Below are 20,269 nucleotides of genomic sequence, written 5' to 3'. Positions count from 1 at the left end.
CACTAGCGTCTCTGAATAGTCATGCAAGTGCTGCAAAGAACAAAGTATGCGCGTGATTTATTATGTTGCATGCAGGCGCACACCATTCGGAATTGGAATAATATTTCCATCGAGTTTTCGTTTACTATGGATCATTTTAAGCATTTTTATTGCTTTGCAAAAAATAATGCTGCTTTAGATACTCCACGCTCTCGGTTTAATCGAAACGGAAAGTATCCCTTTCCGAGTAGTATGGCACGCACCGTACAAACTCTACTTAGCTGATAATCAGTGGTGTCATCCGACTATGCGAACAGCTGTGGTAAAAGCAGACGGGCCGTTATTCTTTAGTGATCACTTTCGATGATATTTTCACTCTAGTGCGATTTTGCGTGACTCGGCACAAAACCCGTCCGCGATTAGGCTGAAATTGTTTTTGGCGCTGTGCGAAGTTCGAAATTATCGAAATTATCATCGAAATTACTCTCCCACACCTACCAGCCATTATGAGAAGAACAAGGGACTTTACTTGGACGGACTGGGATGCGTTCCGTAAATGTCGTATAACAGCAACGACGGACACTCCCATTACCGACATAGAATCATGGTCATGCGATCTACTGTCTGATACTAAATCGGCCACCCGCATTATCACAACAGACGCCCCGACTGAGCGCATGGACAGTAGACTCGCTCACCTTATCGAGGCCAAATCATCCATCCTCTCTAGATGGAAGGGACAACGGCTCAATAGAAGACTCAGACGGAAGGTCGCACTTCTCAACAAGGAAATTGAAGCTCACTGCCGCGTTCTAAATCAACAGCAATGGACAGAGCTCTGTCACTCTCTAGACGGGCAACTCCACCACCCCCGATCATGGAAAATCCTCAAACATTTGATTGATAGCACCACCACCCGCTCATATCAACAAGATCGCCTCACCAAGCTTTTATTCACAGAAAGCAAGACGCATGGCCAGGACCACGTTAAGAAGAGCTTATGTCAAAAGTACATCCCATCTGGGCCCACTCAACCTCACGGCCCATACACAGGGACCTCCAACCCTGCCCTTGATGAAGACTTCAGCGTGGCAGAGATTCATGCTGCCCTACATAAGCTGAACAGCCGTTCGGCGCCAGGCCCAGATGGTGTTACGAATAAAACACTAAGAAATCTAGATGACCCCTCGGTGCAACAACTCACCGAATACATCAACAACTGCTGGCGCCAGGGATCCATTCCCTCGACATGGAAAACGGCCAAAGTAATTCTCATCCCCAAACCCGGTAAGCCATCTAGCCTCGCCAATCTCCGGCCCATATCGCTAACTTCATGTGTAGGCAAGGTCATGGAGCACGCACTCCTAACCCGTGTAAACACTCACCTCGAAGACACATGCACTTACCCCCACTCGATAATTGGCTTTAGACAGCATCTTTCCACCCAAGACGCTATGCTCCAACTTCAGCATCAAATCCTAGATGGCAAATCTCGTCACACGAAAGCGATCTTGGGCCTCGACCTCGAGCGCGCCTTCGATAATATAAGGCACTCCACCATCCTCGAGCGTATCTCCTTGCTCAACCTTGGAGAACGCACTTACAACTACGTAAGAGGCTTTCTATCCAATCGGAAGGCCTTCCTGTCGGTCGGAGACATCCGATCGGAGGAACTCTCCCTCGGCAGCACGGGCACACCGCAAGGCTCTGTCATTTCCCCAATACTATTTAATCTGGTTATGCTTGGATTAGCACAGGAATTACAAAAACTCGACGGCATTGAACACACCATATACGCCGACGATATTACAATCTGGGCTGCAAAGGGCAGTGACGGCCAAATCGAAACTGCCCTACAAGACGCCATTGACATCGTAGAAAATTATCTTGAAGGCACGGGACTCCGCTGTTCCCCTGAAAAGTCGGAGCTTCTCCTATATCGCCCCACACTCCGTGGACGCCCCCCACGGGGCTCCACGACTAAACGCCAATACGAGGAAATCGAACTCCACTTGAGGGATGGCAGACCCATACCCGTGGTCCCTTGCATCCGCGTTCTTGGTATGACCATAGAAGCCAACGGAGCTAACTCTACGGCTATCTCAAAGATCCTTCGACAGACCGCCAATACTTCCAGACTGCTGAAACGAGTGACCAACCGGCGAGGGGGTATGAAGGAAGAAAGCCTCATCCGCCTTGTCCAATCTTTTGTCGTCTGTCACATTACTTACGTTGCGCCCTTTCTCAACTGGTACAAAGCTGAAAAGACTAAACTGGACATCATCATTAGAGGAGCCTATAAGTAGGCCTTAGGACTACCCAACCACACCAGCACGGAACTTCTATTACAATTAGGTATCTATAACACGCTAGACGAGTTATTCGAGGCCCAACGTCGATCTCAACTAGAGCGGCTTACTCTCACGGAAACGGGCCGTAGCATTCTAAACAAGCTTAATATCACCTACCACCGTCAACATGGAGACAAACACCCAATACCACGCGACATTCGGCAATGGATACACGCTGACCCTATTCCGAAAAACATGCACCCAGACTACAACAAAGAACGTAGGAAGGCACGAGCTACTTCCCTCATCAAAGCTTACGCCAACACCGCGGGCGTCACCTTCGTCGACGCAGCTGAATACCAAGATGGACGGCGCTTTGCGGCAGTTACCACAGTAGGCGGCTTGCTCCGACATGCTGCCAGCATCATTACCAAAAATGCCGAGACGGCCGAGGAAGTGGCCATCGCTCTGGCCACTCTTGACCCAGCCTGTCACACTATACTGAGTGATTCTCGCACAGCAGTCAACAACTACATCAAAGGTCGTATTTATCATCAATCACTCCGTATCTTACGACAAGCCCCGCACTCGCCTGAAAATCAAATCACACTCGTCTGGATCCCAGCACACGCCGGCGTTGTCCACCCGCACCTCACCAACCTCAACGAGGTTACACACTCCGTAGCACGAGGACTAGTCAACCGTGCCGGAGACGGTGCAGGTGCACCCGCCGGACGCGACCGCCTTACAAGGTACAACGACCTTGTAAAGTCATTTTACCTTGCAAGAAGAACCTTCCCCACCCCTCACCGCAAGTTAAACAGGGCACAGGCAACCACCCTTCGCCTGTTACAGACGAATACATACCCCTCCCTCACACGCTATCACACTATATACCCCGACATCTACCCGAGCCAGACGTGCAAGGTCTGTCAAACTGAATCGGCAACACTCCCTCACATGCTATGGGAGTGCAAACATCAATACCCAGACCTTAATCCCGTGACCCTCTCGTCGAGATGGCACGCCGCCCTGCGCAGCTCCCATCTCGACGACCAACTCTGGGCGACCCAGCAGGCCTACGAAGCGGCGAAGAGGCAAGACCTCGACGTCCCATCGTGGGAGGCCTAGGCCCAGCCGACTGAACTGCTGGTGCTCATTAAAGTTTACTCTCTCTCTCTCTCTGTGCGAAGTTCGATATCCCCACACAGTAACAAGTGTGCCGTCGGTTGTATGTACTACGAGTCGCAATGTTTCTGAGAGTGATCGCTCGAGAATACTGCCCCTGTAGGAGGACACATCCAGCTTGTATTGTTTGATCTCATGATGCAATTAGCTCTGGGTTGCATTGCTATAAAAAACAATCGTGCCATAAGCCAGCGTGGAAGGAAACAGTCAAGCATTCGAGGAGCTAGACACCCAGCTAGCGCGTTGCAGGATAATGGCAGCAACTGCGTTATACTTGGTCGCATCACCATGGGGAATAGCCGCCCGGCATTCGTACTCTGTCACTCTAGCTATTGCTCAGTGTCTTTACAAAGAAATGAAGCTGCACTGAAACGCGGCACTTCTTTATAAAGGGTCATGGGCAACAGCACAATATCAAAAGTTGGGGCCATTAAAACTGCGCCAATGTGTCTTTTAGTATTTGCCATAAGCCCACTGACACTGCGAAGAGTTCGTGTGCTCTAGCTGCTCTTTATTCTCGGCAACGTAGATGTACGTACCTGCGCGTTCGCCTTTGCATCAAGAATAATGCAGCCACATATGCGACCTAGCTTTTAGGCATGGCACACATGACTGGATGGAGTGCCAATTTAGTCCGAGGATTACCGCGAAGTGGTCGAGCTGCAACAAATGACATTTTTAGCACCTCTTCTACTGTGTCTCGGAGTGTGAGGTAACTTGGAGGCGCTGAGATCCGTCATGCTCATCCGCTGGCTGGATCGGCAAAGTGGCCTGTCGTGTGAATCCCGCTTGAGTAACAAAACTTCTTTGCTGTTGGCCACATGGCAATGCGAACACCGATGTAGTTCGAGCGGCAGCTGTGTAGGCAGTATAGCAGACGACGCGCCGTGTGCTCCGCCTATCGCTGCGATTGCGCCTGCGCAGTAACACTTCACGAGGCGTCATTGGAGGCTCTCCGCGGGTGCTGCCACGGGCCCCCATGTTCCCTCTGGTAGTGGCCGCACCTGTACATCACTTTGCCTTGTAGATGTTGTAGAGCAGGCCGTCAACACTCGAAGTAGCGAACCTACCTGCTTTGTATCATGTATTTGCTAGCTTTGAAATATTGCATTTACTGGTCAGAAGTGCTAGTCGGTTCGTCCACTACGCATCATTTTTTATGGGAAATAGGTAAACAGCGTTTCCATTACAAAAGTGAAACTGCATCTTAGTTCCCTTTCGAGGAGGTATGGCTGTCCCACGCTTTATACATTTTCCCTTCATACAGTGGCAAAAGCTATGTCCCCTAGTGTCACTAAAGAATTAACTCAGGCGCATTCAGGTCAGGTCAGGTAAGGTCTGTTTATTTCCTTATTTCCTTTCCTTATGTAACACCCCTTTATCAGGGGTGTTACATAAGGGGTGGGGTACATCTTGCAACAACAATTCCACGTGATAACAAAAAAACATATGAAAAGTGGTAGGTACCCTTTACAAAAAAGTAGATACTAATTTACTTTACAGTAACGGGTAGAAATACACGAATCCCACGCACTCTGGGAATCGATGCACGCGAATCTTTCATTGCTCTTTGCGTTCATTGAAGATAGTTTCCGGTGATATCGACAGCAAATGTGAAGTTTGGTTATCGTTTAATCAAATCAGAGACTGATGAGATAATGCTAAATATTACCTTGCGTGCACCACTGCTGTTTGCGTATTACATAGAACATACAAGGGGAAGTGTATCCTTCAGGTATTGTTGTGCGACATTGTTCATATTCTCGGACAGGGACGAGAATTATCATTGCTTCACATAGTACAGCGCATCGTGGCAGAAGTGTTAAAATTGAATTGAATTATGAGGCAGTCGTGCCATAACTACGATCGTATTATGAGACATGCCATAGTGGCGGACTCCGGATTAATTTTGACATCCTGGTGTCCTTTAACGTACGCCTTGATCTAAGTGCACTAACTTTTTTTCGCATTTCGATCCCGTCAAAAAGCGATTCCCATGGTGGGAATAGGACACATAACCTCGAAGCAAAGCCACAGCCGTCAAGTTGCCGCGGTGGGTGCAGAAATGTCGATTTGACATGCGACGCCTTCCGTAGTGTGGCCTAGACCCTACGGTATTTTAATGGGGCTTTGAATCTGCAAGGCCTTCGCCACTTGTCCGCTTGACAAATGTACATGCTGTTTATTTTTTCAGGAATTGCAGAAACGCGCCATAGCGTACCTGCAGATTGCCGGCAACCACAGTTTTCTTACCTCCTCACGCCAACTTTTCTATCCCCCGCCCTCCCCCTGTATGGGAACTGCGAGAGTGACAAGCCTGTTATGCACTGAATTCGTGACTGCGTTGGTTCTACCGATTTTCTACCTGCCCTCCACCCTCCTCTAGAAAGTTCTATGCTTGTGTTCTCTTGACTGGCACCTAAGTAGAAAGGTAAGCACTGCAGTTTCTGCAATGCTTCTGAGCACGTGGAGGGGAAGCGTCACAAATAGTTTCAGCCGTCAAGACGCTAATGTGGTGGCACTCAGGGTGTTCCAGAGGGCATTGTGCACATGCGACGCTATGGAAAGCTCTAAACGAGTTTCTCGCGTCGACTTTTCTCTTTGCCAGGCTACTGCCAAGTATGTAAACTCTCTGAACCACCATCCTACACCGCGTCCACGACAGCTGTAGCAGTAGCGCTAAATTTGAAGAGGAAAAGCAAACTTGGCTTTAAAACAAGCACTATTGAAGAGTAGAACAGCGATTGTAAAGATTTATTCAGGTGAAATCTTTTATTCGCTCTTTGCAATGACTCATACCTAAATAACGCGGCGTCTAGTCGAGTGGTACGACATGTCATCACCAGCTGTGGCTCGTATCCCCGCCACCAAGCAAAGATGCAATGGCTCATACCACCGTAAGCAAGCAAAACATTGAATGGTTCCTACAGCTTGAAGGTAGTGGCTACAAGCACTGAGCAAAGTGAAGCGAACAGTTCATTGAAATCATCCATACAACACACAGAACAGCATACGTTTCAATAAAGAACAAGATCAAAACAAGCATCCATACCAACAATAAAGCATTGCATACTCCGTTCAGAAGTACGCTAAGGCCGAGGTTGCGCTCCCAGCGAGAAACGAGGCGCGACGTGCCAAGGGGCCGGAGGAAGGAGTTCGATTGCGAGTGCGGCTTGCCCGTTGCTGGGAGGATGTAACGTAATGTGCAAGAGAAATGCCGTTCATGCAAGTCTAACCCCAATATACGAGCGTGCGAAGCCTCAGCTAAGCGCCGAGAAGGAGTCGAAGTCGAACCGCTAAAGTGGCAACGCGACGATGCGAGACGGCAGCGTAGAGAGGAGGCCGAGACTGGCAGACAACTGCTTGCCACACATGTACTTCACATTGCGACTCGTTGTGTCTTACATGAAGTTTGACCTTTCCGATCATATAAGTTAATGAGCTACATAGTGCGTCGCAGGCATTCGCCTTCACGTGTTACAGGCGTGTAACATGCTGCCGAACTTTTTTTATCTCTTCTATGCCAGCTTAGATTCAAGTGGCCGTGAACACTACGGAAGAGCCTTCCACGTGGCCCTGGCCGTTACTCTGCAATGAACACATTGTGCATCAGCTGTCCAAAGGTTACTGACGTGTCCCTAATATCAACCCGTTTATAGCATACACCAAGAAAATAAACACGTGCGGCACTTTTGTTACTGGTGCAACATATTTTGTCAGACTGCTAATACTTCTACAAAAAAACTTACTTTGCTGGCATCTTGGTACTTCTGCAGGTCAGTGCGATCTTCAGGATAAGGCGAATCTTGTGCTAAGCTTTTTTGAGGCGTCAGGAGTGAGATCAAAGCCAACGTGAGCAACATGACAGATAATTCAGGAGTCGCGATGTGGTTTGGGATTATTACTCGTCGATGCTCGTCTTTTACCCGCTTGAACAACGGCGAAAGAGGAAATCCACCAGCTGTCAAATCTAACGTGCTAACTCTCGTATGGGCGAAGCAGTGACGGGCTTTTAAATTACATTGCGGGCCAATGCGTGTCTATTATCTTTCTCAGGAAATGAAACATGTGCTATTGGTGTTTACCGAGAAAAATATGGAATGCCGTGGAAGCGCGTGGTTCAAGTGTCAAAGACTACTATGTGCAAGAGGAACGCTGTACAACGGAAGTGAACAAGCGCGTACATTTCCTGAAGAATGTCAGCAAACTATTTCACAAATGAGTTAGTACCTCATGCGTGAACCTGTTTTTTAATACTTTGGAAACGCTGTATATCAATACATTACGCTCAAGTAATTGAGGAGAATAAAAACTGCATTATTATGCTTTATAGAAAATATCAATATGTTACTCAACTATACTTTAAAATTAGGGTGAAGCAATAAGATATTCCTTATCTTAGTAAGGAAGCCTTCATTTTCGTGAGGTCGTCTTAGGCTACTCTGAAAGCTTTGTAGGTGAGGGACCCTCAGTGAAGGTTACCTCGGTGCTTCTTCAACGTAAAGAAGCTCGAAGCGACCTTCATGCGTCCTTACGCCGCTGCTGGCCCTGCATGGCTTCTTCACCTCACTGCTTGGCCATGCAACGTGTATAGGTGGGAACACAATACTTGAAAGTGAAAAATGACCTGTTGAATGTACTACAGACATGTGCTCCAACCATACTTCGAATCTATCATGACACTCCCATGTCACGTGGCCAATTAGAGAGCTCACAGAAAATGAACCCAAACGTTTACATGAATAAACTGAAAACCGATGTGGCTAGGTACCCCAAGGCTTGCAATGAGTACGAACTATGTAACGTGAATTTCAGACTCAGAGGGAGCATCATGGTGGTGGTGACCTATTGATACATTGCATTCGAGGTAGGCCACCTTGAACTCGCTGAACTTAAACGCAAGGGGGAATGAGTACAAAGCACCCAAACATTTGTGCTGGCAATAGACGAATGCGCCACGTTTGCGGCTGTTAAGCGCAGCAAGAAATAGTTCAGCGGCGCGATTTCACTCCTTGAACAAGACATACATAAGAATGTCAAGGTGTGGCAGATGAAAATGGTCCCGGTTTCCGTAGCGACAAGCTTCGTGTTTGTGCACAAGAACGCGGCGTCTAACTACGTTTCGCCATCTACTAGGGTTCAGACGCCAATTACCTTGCAGAGAGAGTCATACGCTACTTGGAAATGTTCTTGGCTTTGTGCCCTGACCTCAAGCGCGGCCGGAAATGTGCGATGGAAGCGGCTGCTTCACATTACAACTGTTCGTACATTGGGGTATTTAGTTGCAGTCCTGATTGCACAGCTTTTGGAAGATCTGTGTGGCTTGTAGCAAATAAAGAACTATCGATTATGGGCAAACTTACTGTCCGGCAAAAAACATTGCCTGCTGAGAAACGGGGAGCTGCTGCCGTACTATGAAAATAAAGCTTCGAAAAAGGGCATTGGCACAAGTTGCCTGGTATAACTCATGTGGAGATGATCTTGGTTATAAAGGACCTTGATTCAAAGACGCCATTCTCGTGCCCGTATCATGTTGCCAAAACTGCAAAGCGACAAGTTATACTGAAAGCAATCCACTATAAAGGACTTAGGGGAAAGATAAAGGAAGCATCAATTACATTATTCCGTACCATTCACGGTAGGAATGCAGATTTCATGGCCAAGGGTGGAAGCTGATGAAGATGCAGCAGGATGCCAACGCTGTCAAGGAAGAGAAGACGAATGCTTAAGACGGAGGCCGAACATAACGACCCAGTGGTTGTAAGAAGAGTTCAAAGTCGCCACCTTTCGGGGACTACTGGATTGCTTGAGGTACTGGCTAGCTCATTGGTATTCTGGCCCCTGCGCTCTCGTGTACTAAGTACTTGCCGCTGTTGGCTGAAGTGCTAAGATGTTCCACTGCGGAGCATTCATTCCTAGAAGCGTATTCTTGTTAACGCTGGCATTCAAGTAGGCGCAAACTGAAAAAGAAAGAGCGCGCTTGAACTTAAGCTTTGCTTCCCACCTCAAACATTAAGAAATATAGTTTCATGCAGAGCTCTCCACAACAATTCTGGTAGCAGGCGACAGTGCTTATACATGCGCAACTTTACCAATTATTTCTTTCTCACCTACCCAAAACACTTTTCTGCCGTACTAAATTATAACGTTCAAGAAAACACATCTAGCGCCGTCGTATTAGTTGTTGCTGCTAATGTAGGGCACTGCATTTTCCAAGCATATGCTGCTCCATCTTTTAAATATTTCCGCGCTGGACAGTTTGGTTTCATTGTAGCTATGCAGGCTATGGCTGTGCGTAGGTTGTTGGATACGCGTATTTCCTATGAATTTTGTAAAGTAATGCAATCAAGTGGAACCTATTAGGAATATGAGAGCAGCATTGCGGGCAAGATGGTAATCCATTACTGCAATGATATTGCGCAACAAAAAACGACACGGACGTAAGAGAAGACGACACACCAAGCGCAAACTTTCAACTAAGTTTATTGTACCACTGAATCTATTTTATACATGTGAAGCAGTGTAGAATGCGCATGAGCTTGCATGAAAATTAACTGCGCATTCATGAGTTATGTGATGCCGCCTCCAAGAAACTAAGTTCCTTTTCTGTGAGAACCAGTGAAAGGAAGCTAACACACTTATCACCCAGTTTTGCAATCATCGGCGGTTCAGATATTTTAAAGATGAGCTGCGTGCTGCCACGGGAAACAATCGCGCATTCGTCCTGAATAGGTTTGCATCCATGATCGCGACAATGAATCGCCAAGAACCCACCGGAGCCATTTTTTACGTTGTTGCTGTGTTCGCGGAGCCGATCATTGAGGCAACGCCCAGTTTGTCCGATATTTACCGGTTTACGACCTCCCGCTTTCATGTGGGAAGCAATATGTGGGACAATCTGGGCGTTGCCTCAATGATCGGCTCCGCGAACACAGCAACAAGGTAAAAAATGTTTTCGGTGGGTTCTTGGCGATTTATTGTCGCGATCATGGATGCAACCCTATTGAAGACCAATGCGCGATTGTTTCCCGTGACAGCACGCAGCTCATCCTTAAAATATCTGAAGCGCAGATGATTGCAAAATTGAGTGATAAGTGTGTTAGCTTCCCTTCACTGGCTCTCACAGAACAAGAACTTAGTTTCTTCGAGGCGGCATCACATGACGCGTAACTATGTTACATGAATTCTCAATTAATTTTCATGCAAGCGCATACGCAGTCTACACTGCTTCACATGTATAAAATCGATTCAGTGGTGCAATAAACGTAGTTGAAAGTTTGCGCTTGGTGTGTCGTCTTCTCTTGCGTCCGTGTCGGTTTTTGTTTCGCAATATCATTTGATATTAGGAATAAATTGCGCCATGAGGGACATTTAGTTTAACAGCAGCCTGAAGTTGTTTTATGTAATACTGTTTATTCGTATTAACTCGTATGAGATATACAGCGAAATATGTTAGGATTACCAACGGGTTTTCCATTTGCGGCACAAAATTGTGAAACATCCTAATTAGAGGCGTACGAAGCGTGTCAGCGTTTACGGCATTACCAGAAGCGAATATTTCAATGAGTATTGCCCATTTGGTATTTAGCCTACTGATGCCATCTCTACTATTAGTGTCTTCTGAAAGAAGCAAGTACACGGATTTACATGACGTACGATTCCGCGTTAGCCTTTTCATAATGGGTATTTTCTGCGCTCCACTAGTTTCTACCACCGAAGCAATAATAAATTGGACGCACGCACGGGAGAATCGCCTGTGACACATGCTCTGTTACTACCTGTCACAGAAATCTTTCCGGTGTGATCGCATGCGTCAGAGAAACTACGTACAGGACAGCGACTATTAAAGTATCGTAGCAAGCGAAAAAAACAATTATATCCTATTTATGCGGACTTCAACCTTGTCAAACCGGATGCGCAAATCGATGTTATAGACAAGCACAAGAACGAACCCTTCAGCTGGCAGGCGGAGAAACCGAAGTCCTAATATGCCCTAATCACTACTGTAATATTTCGGGTTATCATGGCAGTCTTGCTAAACAACGATTACTACAACATATACCCGTTACAAAGTTTCCCGGTTGTGTATGGTAGAATTGAATTTCAAATTCCTATGCTGAATGTTTTTGGGCAAACCGCCACTTAAGCAGACTTGTTTAGGGTTACAGTGGCATCTTAATTGGGGGGGGGGGGTGTAAAAAGTAAAGCTTTGCCGATAGCCATCGGGGCTGCACTAGGCCAACTACAGGAAGGCCACTGAACGATGAAAAGTAGGAACATCATGAAAGCAGGAATGGACAGTCTGGTCCTGGAGCCTTGCAATCAAGGGACATGTTTGCCACTCTGTCGTCCTTGACTGCATCCGATGAGATGTTGATGGAGAAGCTTGTGTGTTTTCTGCTTTTATGGAGGTTAAGTATTAAAAGGTACTCACACATTTGGCTGGATTTTTAAAGCGTATCAGGGCCCAAGATAACGTAATAAATTAAATAAACCACATGTAGTACCCGTGAACATGCGTATTTTCAACGCTTGTCAATTTCATTACGTTTACAAAGCTTAAACTGTGAGCTCTAACGTTCAATGATTGGCCATCTTACAGCTATCATGTTGACGTGGTACCTTGTTCATTTGAAAGACAACGTGTTTTGATACCTAAAGTAATTAAGCCACTGAACCTGTCGAGACCATGATCCATTTAGGCAATGTCGGCTGGACTCAAGCACAGCCCTTTATCTACTGGACACCACAGGTCCTTTCTTTATACAATAGAATACACTAACTCATAGTTCGGGAAAGCCTTCGTCGAACATCATCATCCGGTTGTTCATTTCAGTACGAAGGCCTCTCCCAGGAACCTCAAGGAACACGTGCCTTGTGCGGATACTATGTTATGTATGCAAATATTCTAATTTCATCCCGCCACAAAATCATCTAACCTTCTCCACTACACCTACCTTCCCTCGCTCCGTTCTGCATTTACAGTAGAAATCAGGTTATCTAGCCCGCTCATTACATGACACTCATTAGCTACATTCTTTCCTTTTATGTTTAACTAGAGTATCTGCTATTCCTGTCTTTCCTCTAATCAACACTTCAGTATTCCTGTTTTTAAGGTTACGCGTTACATCGCTCATTGTGTGGTCCTTACCTTTTTTTCGAGCTTCTTTGTTAGCATCGAAGTTTCCGCCTGATATGATAGTACCAATAGAATACAATGATTATATACTTTTTCATTTCAAGGTAGCGGTAAACGGTGGTCATGATTTCGCAACGCTGCCGCATACGTTCCAACCGATTATTATGAGTCTAATTCACTTCGCATGGTTAGGGATTCTTGTAATTGACTAAAGTTACCCTTTCACAGAATATAGAGTCTCATTGCCAATCACTAATTCGAATTCTCTTTTCAGACAATTTGACATTACTTGGGTCTTCTGCTTAACAATCTTCAGCCATGCTTTTACTTTTTCTCGACCACGGTACTCAATAATTTCTTGCACTTCATTCGCAACGTTGCTGAGCAGAACAATGTCCGGTGAAATGCTTGTTGCTGAGATATTGACCGTTCATCCTCACTCATAATCATTCTCAGTCTGATAGCTTCAATAGTTGTATATATGCCACGAACAGCATTTCAGAGAGTGCCTTCTTTCTTAATCCTTTCGTGGCTCGTATTTTGTGACTACTGTTGTTGATAATTATGTAGTATTGGAACCTTTATAAATATTTGCTAAGATGTGCACGTGTCATTCTTAATTGTGCTATGCATCCATGAGTTCTTTTACGTTAAGATAATCAGATGCATTTTCATAATATATGTAAGTTATATAGCCATATTAGCTGTAGTCCGCACATTTTTCAAATGCCTTAGTGATGTCATGGATGTATTCGTATTAAAATACCCATTCCTGAAGCCAGCCTGTTTTCTTGACTGAAAGAATCGAAGTGCTGGCGTGCATTTATTGTATATGAGCTTGGAGAATATTTCATGCAATACTGAAAGAAAGCCAATAGGGCTCTAATTCTCGAAGCCTTTAACATCTTTTCCTTTCAAGATTATTCTATATTTAACATTCTTCGGACGCTCTGGTGTACTTGAAATCGTCAGGCAGTGGTGGATCGCAAGCATTCCAAGTAATATCTCCCCTTCATCTTCGATTACCTCGACGATTATTCCACCTCCCCTTGAAGCTTTTCTCCGAGTCATGTCTTCCAAAGCCCTTATAACCTATCGCTTGCTACATATTCAATCTCTTTATACTGTTCTTCACCATTTCCAATCGAGGTTTCCTGATGGGAAGTAGTGAGGAACGTGCCCACTCCTCATGAAACCATGACCATTTTTTGCTGGACGAATGTTTGTAGACAAGATGGGTAGATACAGTGACGCCACATGATAAAAGTAGGCTTTGCCGCTTAACTAAAAACAGACCGATGAAGATAGTGCGAACTTCAGCATGACAGCTAAAAGTTATTTTTAATGCTCCTTCTGAGTAACTTCACTGCGAATTTTATTTCTGCGCTCCTAAAGTTTTCAGGTCCTTAGGAAAATTTTGGCGAACCTTTTGCTTCTGCCACATAGTTTCCCATTCCCAAGCACATCAGCCAAAACAGTCGCCCCATTTTGATAAGAGATGAAATCGGTGATTGTTACAGACAATCCTTCACAACCAGCTAAATTACGCGATGTGCCTAAAACACAGTTACCCGCCGGTGAAACCCTTAAATAAGTAATTTATTGCAAAGCCGTAATTATCCCATTCACTTCGCGAACTTTGCGTGGACTGTATGACTTATTTGAACTGCACATCATCCATGACGTGCATTTTGTTTCAATGAAATATAAACAAGGTCACTTCATTAGTTCAGCAAGCGCACTGCGAGCGCCTCGTATAAAGTACTAAAACATGCAAACAAAATTGTGCGTATCCCATGCGCGGTTGAAATTGGCGTTATGCGAAGCAGTTGCAGGCAGCTGGCTAAGTTGGAGTACTTGGAACTCCTCAAAGCATTACAAGGTTGGCCAAAGTGTGTAGTTCCTGTACAATTGTGTGTGTGGCGCGATTACACTCACTTAAAATTGACGCAGTGCGTGTGTGTGTGACGACAGAAACATCACAAAGACGAGGGTTGCGATGATTCCGTGATTTTTACGGACAATCGAATTAACGTGAACAAGCGGCATGGAGGTCCGGAAAACTAAACACTCAATGACGGCAGCACGTGGTATCGCTTAGAGGACAGAAAGGGGTGACTTGGCAGTGACACAACTACACTGTAGCAGAACCGGAAGGCTGTGTCGCTTTATATTCAACCGGACGAGTAGCGTGGTGCAGCTACTCTTATTGGCCGAGCCAGGATGACGCTGGCATGGTGGAATTCGATGCAGCATTGCCCTACTCGAACACTATTGCAATAGGAAAGAGCACGCCTAGATCAGTCGGTGAATCAATCGATGAACGAATCAATCAATGAAAAAACTATTTGCAGCAAAACTGACAAGTTACAGCGAAACAAAGGTGACCGAAAAAAAAGATGCATAGTGGCAGCTTGACAGAGCGCCAATCACCTTTCGGCGGTGAAGACAGAATACAGCATTCATATTTAGCATAAGAAATAAAAAAAAAACATAAGACAACATAGAGTATGCTTTTAAACAATGGTTATACACTCTCAGAATTGTACTATAGTGGGTGCAGTGCTACTGCATGTGTGCAAGTAATATGATTATTTCCACACATGCATTTCTAGGAGAAATGTATTGTGCACCGCTGAATGCAGAAATGCACCTGAAGACAAGCGTATAAAAAGCAATAATTACCTTAAAAAAATACAAAGCGCCGCAGAATATTATAACACAGAGTATGTGTAAATTTTCATAAAAATAATTTTCCTATTTCTTCTTTTCAAAGGAATGAAATGTCTGTATGTAGCAAATCTTATTAGCTTAATGTCGCTGGCAAGGTATGTCAGATTCGGTTGCACTCTGTACTGAGGTCGTGAAAACGGAACGTGCCAAGGCAGTGCGCATCGGAAACTACAGGGAAAAGCGCTTCGCAGAAGGCGCGCAATATTAGAAAAGCAGCTGATTTTCCGAGGGCTGCCTTTTTATAAGAGCATAGTAGTTTGTAATAATAATACTCTCATAATTTAATGATCCGATCTCTCTTTTTCAAAAAGGGGTTGTGTGTTATAGAAAGGATGAATTTAAAATTTCCCGAACTACCTTTTCCTGCAACATGCCCAGTTTTGATAAATCAACTGCTGTAGTTTTACCCTATACCAGCAAGGAATAACAATAATCAGACATAAAATGGTGTTGTATAGCGATATTTTTATTACAAATGGCAGTGTATGTTAAGAGTTCATTAATCCTACACACTTACGTAATTTTGAAGCTATCATTTTTACTTGGTCATTCCGTGACATGTGTTCATTGCAGAGGATCCCAAGTATTTTAAAGCATTTTTCGATATGGACAGTGTATGGACATAGAGTGACGTTCTGCTGTACAGAAGCAGGGATTCCAGGCACATGAAATATGTCACATCTGGTTTTGTTAAGTTGAACATTAGGTTGTTCGTTTCGCGCCACTCATCTAGATTCCAGCAAAACGTAATGACTTCGGTTTGAATACTTGACCAATCTTTTCCAATAAATAAGAATGTACAACGATTCGTGTGAATGATAAACTGCGAGTTGTGGTTTATTTTCATTGCGCCACTTATATAAAGAAGGAAAAGAATATGCCCTTAAATGCATCCTTATGGCAATCCAGCAGCAAGTGGTCTCAAACGTGATTATCATGTGCCTATTGCAATTTATTGAGGTCTTTTGTCTAGGTAAGAGTGAATAAGCTGGAACGCAACTCCCCAAAATCTAATATAGTTCATTTTCTTCTCGTAATATGGCGGGACTTACATGATCGAAGGCTTTCTAAAATCTATATACAGCCTTTGTGTCAACGTCTTGTGTTTTACATTCTCTAATATAATCTCTTTCTGAAGGAGGAGAGCATCTTTTGAGGAGTGGTTGTTCCAGAATCCAAACTGGCGCCTTCTTAGGAAGTTAAGTGTTTTACTGATATTTCCAATGCAGGTATAATTAACTTTCTCAATGCCTTTCATATTTGCTGGCAATATTGAGATGGGGTGGTAATTGGGAAAGGCGTTCTGGTCAACTGCTTTATGCATTACTCTTACTCTAGGTACTCTCATGTTAGTTGGAAAAACACCACTTCAAATTGCTTTGTTAAATATGTGTGTAATCGCAGGGCGATCAAATCGAGTATAGATTTAACAGGTTTAGTCAAAATTACGTCTACGTCACAACCATGAGTTTCTTTAATGGCGGTAAAAAGAGTTGTTACCTCAGAAAAAGAAGGCAATCGCAGCAAAAAAATTTTCGGAAATATTCTTCCTTGAATTTAGAAATGACTGTTCAATTTGTTCCTAAAAGAAAATGATTCCCACAATATTTCGCTGTCGCGTGTCTTAAGCAATGCCGCCAACATAATGTTTTTCACATTCATATGTTTTACTACTTCTCCAATGAGCCATGGTTTGCGAGCTTTTTTGCAGCCATAGTAGATTTTCTCTTGCAAAGAGGCGTAATAATGGTGTTCAGATATTCGTAAGAAATTACCGTAGGCAGCATTCACACTTGTAAGAGCCGTTACCTTACTCCAGTTAATAAGCATCAGTGTCTGTCTAAAGGCCCCGAGTGTACGCATTGATATATTGCGGAAGATTTTTCGTTGTGTTCGTTTCTTAAGCCTCGCCTGTCTTTTGAGCATTAACACAATAGGCATGTGATCACTGCGATCAGAGATTACAACAAGAGAAATTATATTACCAGCAATCAAGTTTGTGATAACAACTCAAACAAAGATAATGTAGGGGTAACGCAGGTTGGGGCCGCAATTCCATTGCAAAATTCATTACATTGCAATGACAGGGCAAATGAATAGGAAGCTTCTAGTCTTTCAAAACATCAATTTTCAGATCGCTAACTATTGCTTGGCCACAGCCATTATTGTTCGAAAACAAGAGCAGTTTATTGAAAAAAACCCAGGAACTCGCGGATGCTACGACATGGTGGTCTATAAATTACAATGCATAGGATTTTGTAATTATGTGTGGTAACAGTAAAGTCAAGAACTACCTGAAAAGCTTTGCAATTTATTTTGAAATTCATGCTACCGCCTCGGCTGTCCTGCTGATTTAAAAAGAAGTGGTTATACTCTGGCATCACAACATGCTCAGAGTCGTCATTATGCCAGGTTTCGGAAAACATAACTATGTGAAAGCATTCTTACGAGAATCTATAAATATTATAATGATAACCCTTTTTGAGCTGCCATATCGAGCGTTAATGTGGAAAAGGTGTAGCTATTTATTGGTATTTATTCCTGCAGTAATTTTCGCAATGTGCGCTGGAGGAATTGTGCAGTTCGCCATGATTCAATACCTGGGCGATGCTCAAATCCTCACGAGATGCATCCGCGGAGAATTTATCGAGATCGCTTTTACGTTCAATTGACAGCACAGTCGACGTGTCAGTTGGACCTGCAAAATGAATCACTTTTTAAACCATGCCTAATTCCACCGCCATTCTCTCCTGCGCGCAGTGGCTTTTCCAAGAAGTTATTCCAGGCATATGTAGATGTGTTCGTTTTTGAAAATTGGTAAGTGTTGCAGTGGTTCCTGCGATGAAGTCAGACCAGGATCGGTGTTAGCGAATCGTTTTTTTTTTTCGTGCTTCTAGCATTGGTCACGCTTGTTTCGCCTTTCAAATTGCACAATGATGTCAGTGTGTGTTTTTGTATTCACTCTATGACATATGTCTATATCAGCACCTACGGTAGTTTCGCCAGAAGCATCGCCTATCTTCTTCAGAATATCAAGAATGCTTTCGTTGGAGCCTTATGTACATCAGAACTCTATATCGATGGTTGATTAAGCCGCCTGTGAATGACAAGACGAAGAACGAGGAGGCGGCGCGCTGCCATCTGGAGCTCGGATTTCAGCCCTCAAGGGGAGCTTTCTTTTCAATCGCTCTCTGAACGGACGCAACTGTCTCCCGGCGTCCTGCTGCTGAAATGACGGGATCTTCCTATACGCACCAACAGGCTCACAGTATCATGTGGCCTCACCACTTGGTAGATACACGAGAATCAAAGGTGAGAATCGCATTACGAATTGGGAATGATGCAGCAACGATGATCACGGCATCGTGAACACGAGCATATAGTTATGAAACGAAGGTACTAGACGACTGGGTCCACAGTAATGGCTTAGTTCTTATGATAGTAACCTCTTACCCTGCATCCATGCTTGCCATGAATTTATCGCATTCTTCTCATTCGTTTCAAGACATTCATGAGCATCATGTGTTGGGTTCCCATAAAGGCCATGGCATTCATGCTAGTCATTTTATTAAACACGTGACCTGACATGTCAATGCGTTCATACATGCATGTCGTGAAGCATATGCGTAGAATATATCCAGTGAAATAACTGCACGTCATGTCATTCCACTCATTATAATCACCTCATTTATGACATGACATGCTTGGCATGTCATTCATGCCATGATATGATTGTCAGGCATGTGAGTTCCCCTTTCTATCTAGATATATTTGCGCATATTGGAGACAAAAATAAATGTGATGGTGACGTTGTGTTGAATTATTTACGTGGATATGTATGAGAATATTTGTGGTGAGACATTCGTGAATAACATGTCAAGGATTACATAATATGGCATGCTCATCCATGTCTTGTGTATACTGACATGCAAGACATTTATGCCACGTAATTCATGCAAGGGAACGCACGCATACCATGCCATTCATATCAAGATATATATCTCGTGAAAGAAAGGACCATGTCAGCATTGTAGGATTCATGCCATTTATGGAATGTCATGCATGTCATAACGAGCATGCGACGTCACTGATGCCATAACATGACATGCATTTGCCTGCCATTCTTGTCGTGACGCACGTGACATGTCACAAGGTCCATATCATTCATGTCGTCACACGATTTGTGTTTGATGCTATTAGATTTAGGCAATATCATTTGTGTGAGGTCATGCATGCAATTAATTCATATCCTGATATCTATTGAGTCAAAGTAACGACCACAACAGCACCATGTCATTCATCAGATTTATGTAAAGATATACATGCCTTGACAATTATCTCAATTCAATCATATCATGACAAGTCATTTTTGTTATGCGTGCATTTCGCCCCATGACTATTCTGACCAGAACCTTGCGCGTACGCTTTTTTCTGTTCGGCAAACGTCTCCGGTGACGGAGAGTAATACGGAGAGTAAGCGTGACGTAGTTGTCATTTGCGGGTAGTCATTTGTCTGCGTGCGCATGCGCACGTGAGTGTGCGTGTTCTTGTGCGTCTGTGCGTACATGTATGACGGAAGGGACAGTTAGCGCTTGCGTACTAAGCGAGAGCTTTCTTTCACGTTCCTGTCTTTGTGAAGAAACAGCACATCAGCGCAAACGAAAGACACAAACACCGCAGGCATAAGGAGCGCATTTAATTTAAATTATTTGTAACTCATGTACGCCTAACAAGAAGTTCGCTACAAAGTTAACTGCTTCACAGCCACAGGTCTTCAAGCTGTGATACAATGAACATAAGCTTTCTTCGGCTGCCCTCGCTCAAGCTGACTCTGTCGAACGAGTGGTGCTCGTAAGTACAATGATGCGAATTCGCTGACGTCATCTAAATTCTGCTTCGCGATTAGCGACATGTGTGGGTGGTCTGACTTCTTTAGTGC

The 20,269-nt window shown here is 44.3% G+C and overlaps 1 protein-coding gene across 4 annotated transcripts in view; it reads right to left on the bottom strand.

The window, feature by feature from the left end:
- The window catches only part of LOC135916298 (uncharacterized), a 160,813-nt gene that overhangs the window by 35,023 nt on the left and 105,521 nt on the right, over positions 1-20,269 (bottom strand). The window contains exon 1 of one of the 4 annotated variants that reach the window (XM_070522795.1): positions 3,998-4,090. The exons of the other annotated variants lie outside the window; for them this stretch is intronic. The gene's annotated coding sequence lies outside the window, so the exon portion shown is untranslated. Of the gene's footprint in view, positions 1-3,997; positions 4,091-20,269 lie in introns of those variants that run through there. 4 annotated transcript variants of the gene reach the window in all.

The sequence above is a fragment of the Dermacentor albipictus genome, chromosome 8 (genome assembly GCF_038994185.2).
Source record: "Dermacentor albipictus isolate Rhodes 1998 colony chromosome 8, USDA_Dalb.pri_finalv2, whole genome shotgun sequence".
Classification (NCBI taxonomy): Eukaryota; Metazoa; Arthropoda; class Arachnida; order Ixodida; family Ixodidae; genus Dermacentor; species Dermacentor albipictus.
The sequence above is the reverse complement of the archived record's forward strand: the minus strand, read 5'-3'. Positions and strand labels throughout refer to the sequence as shown.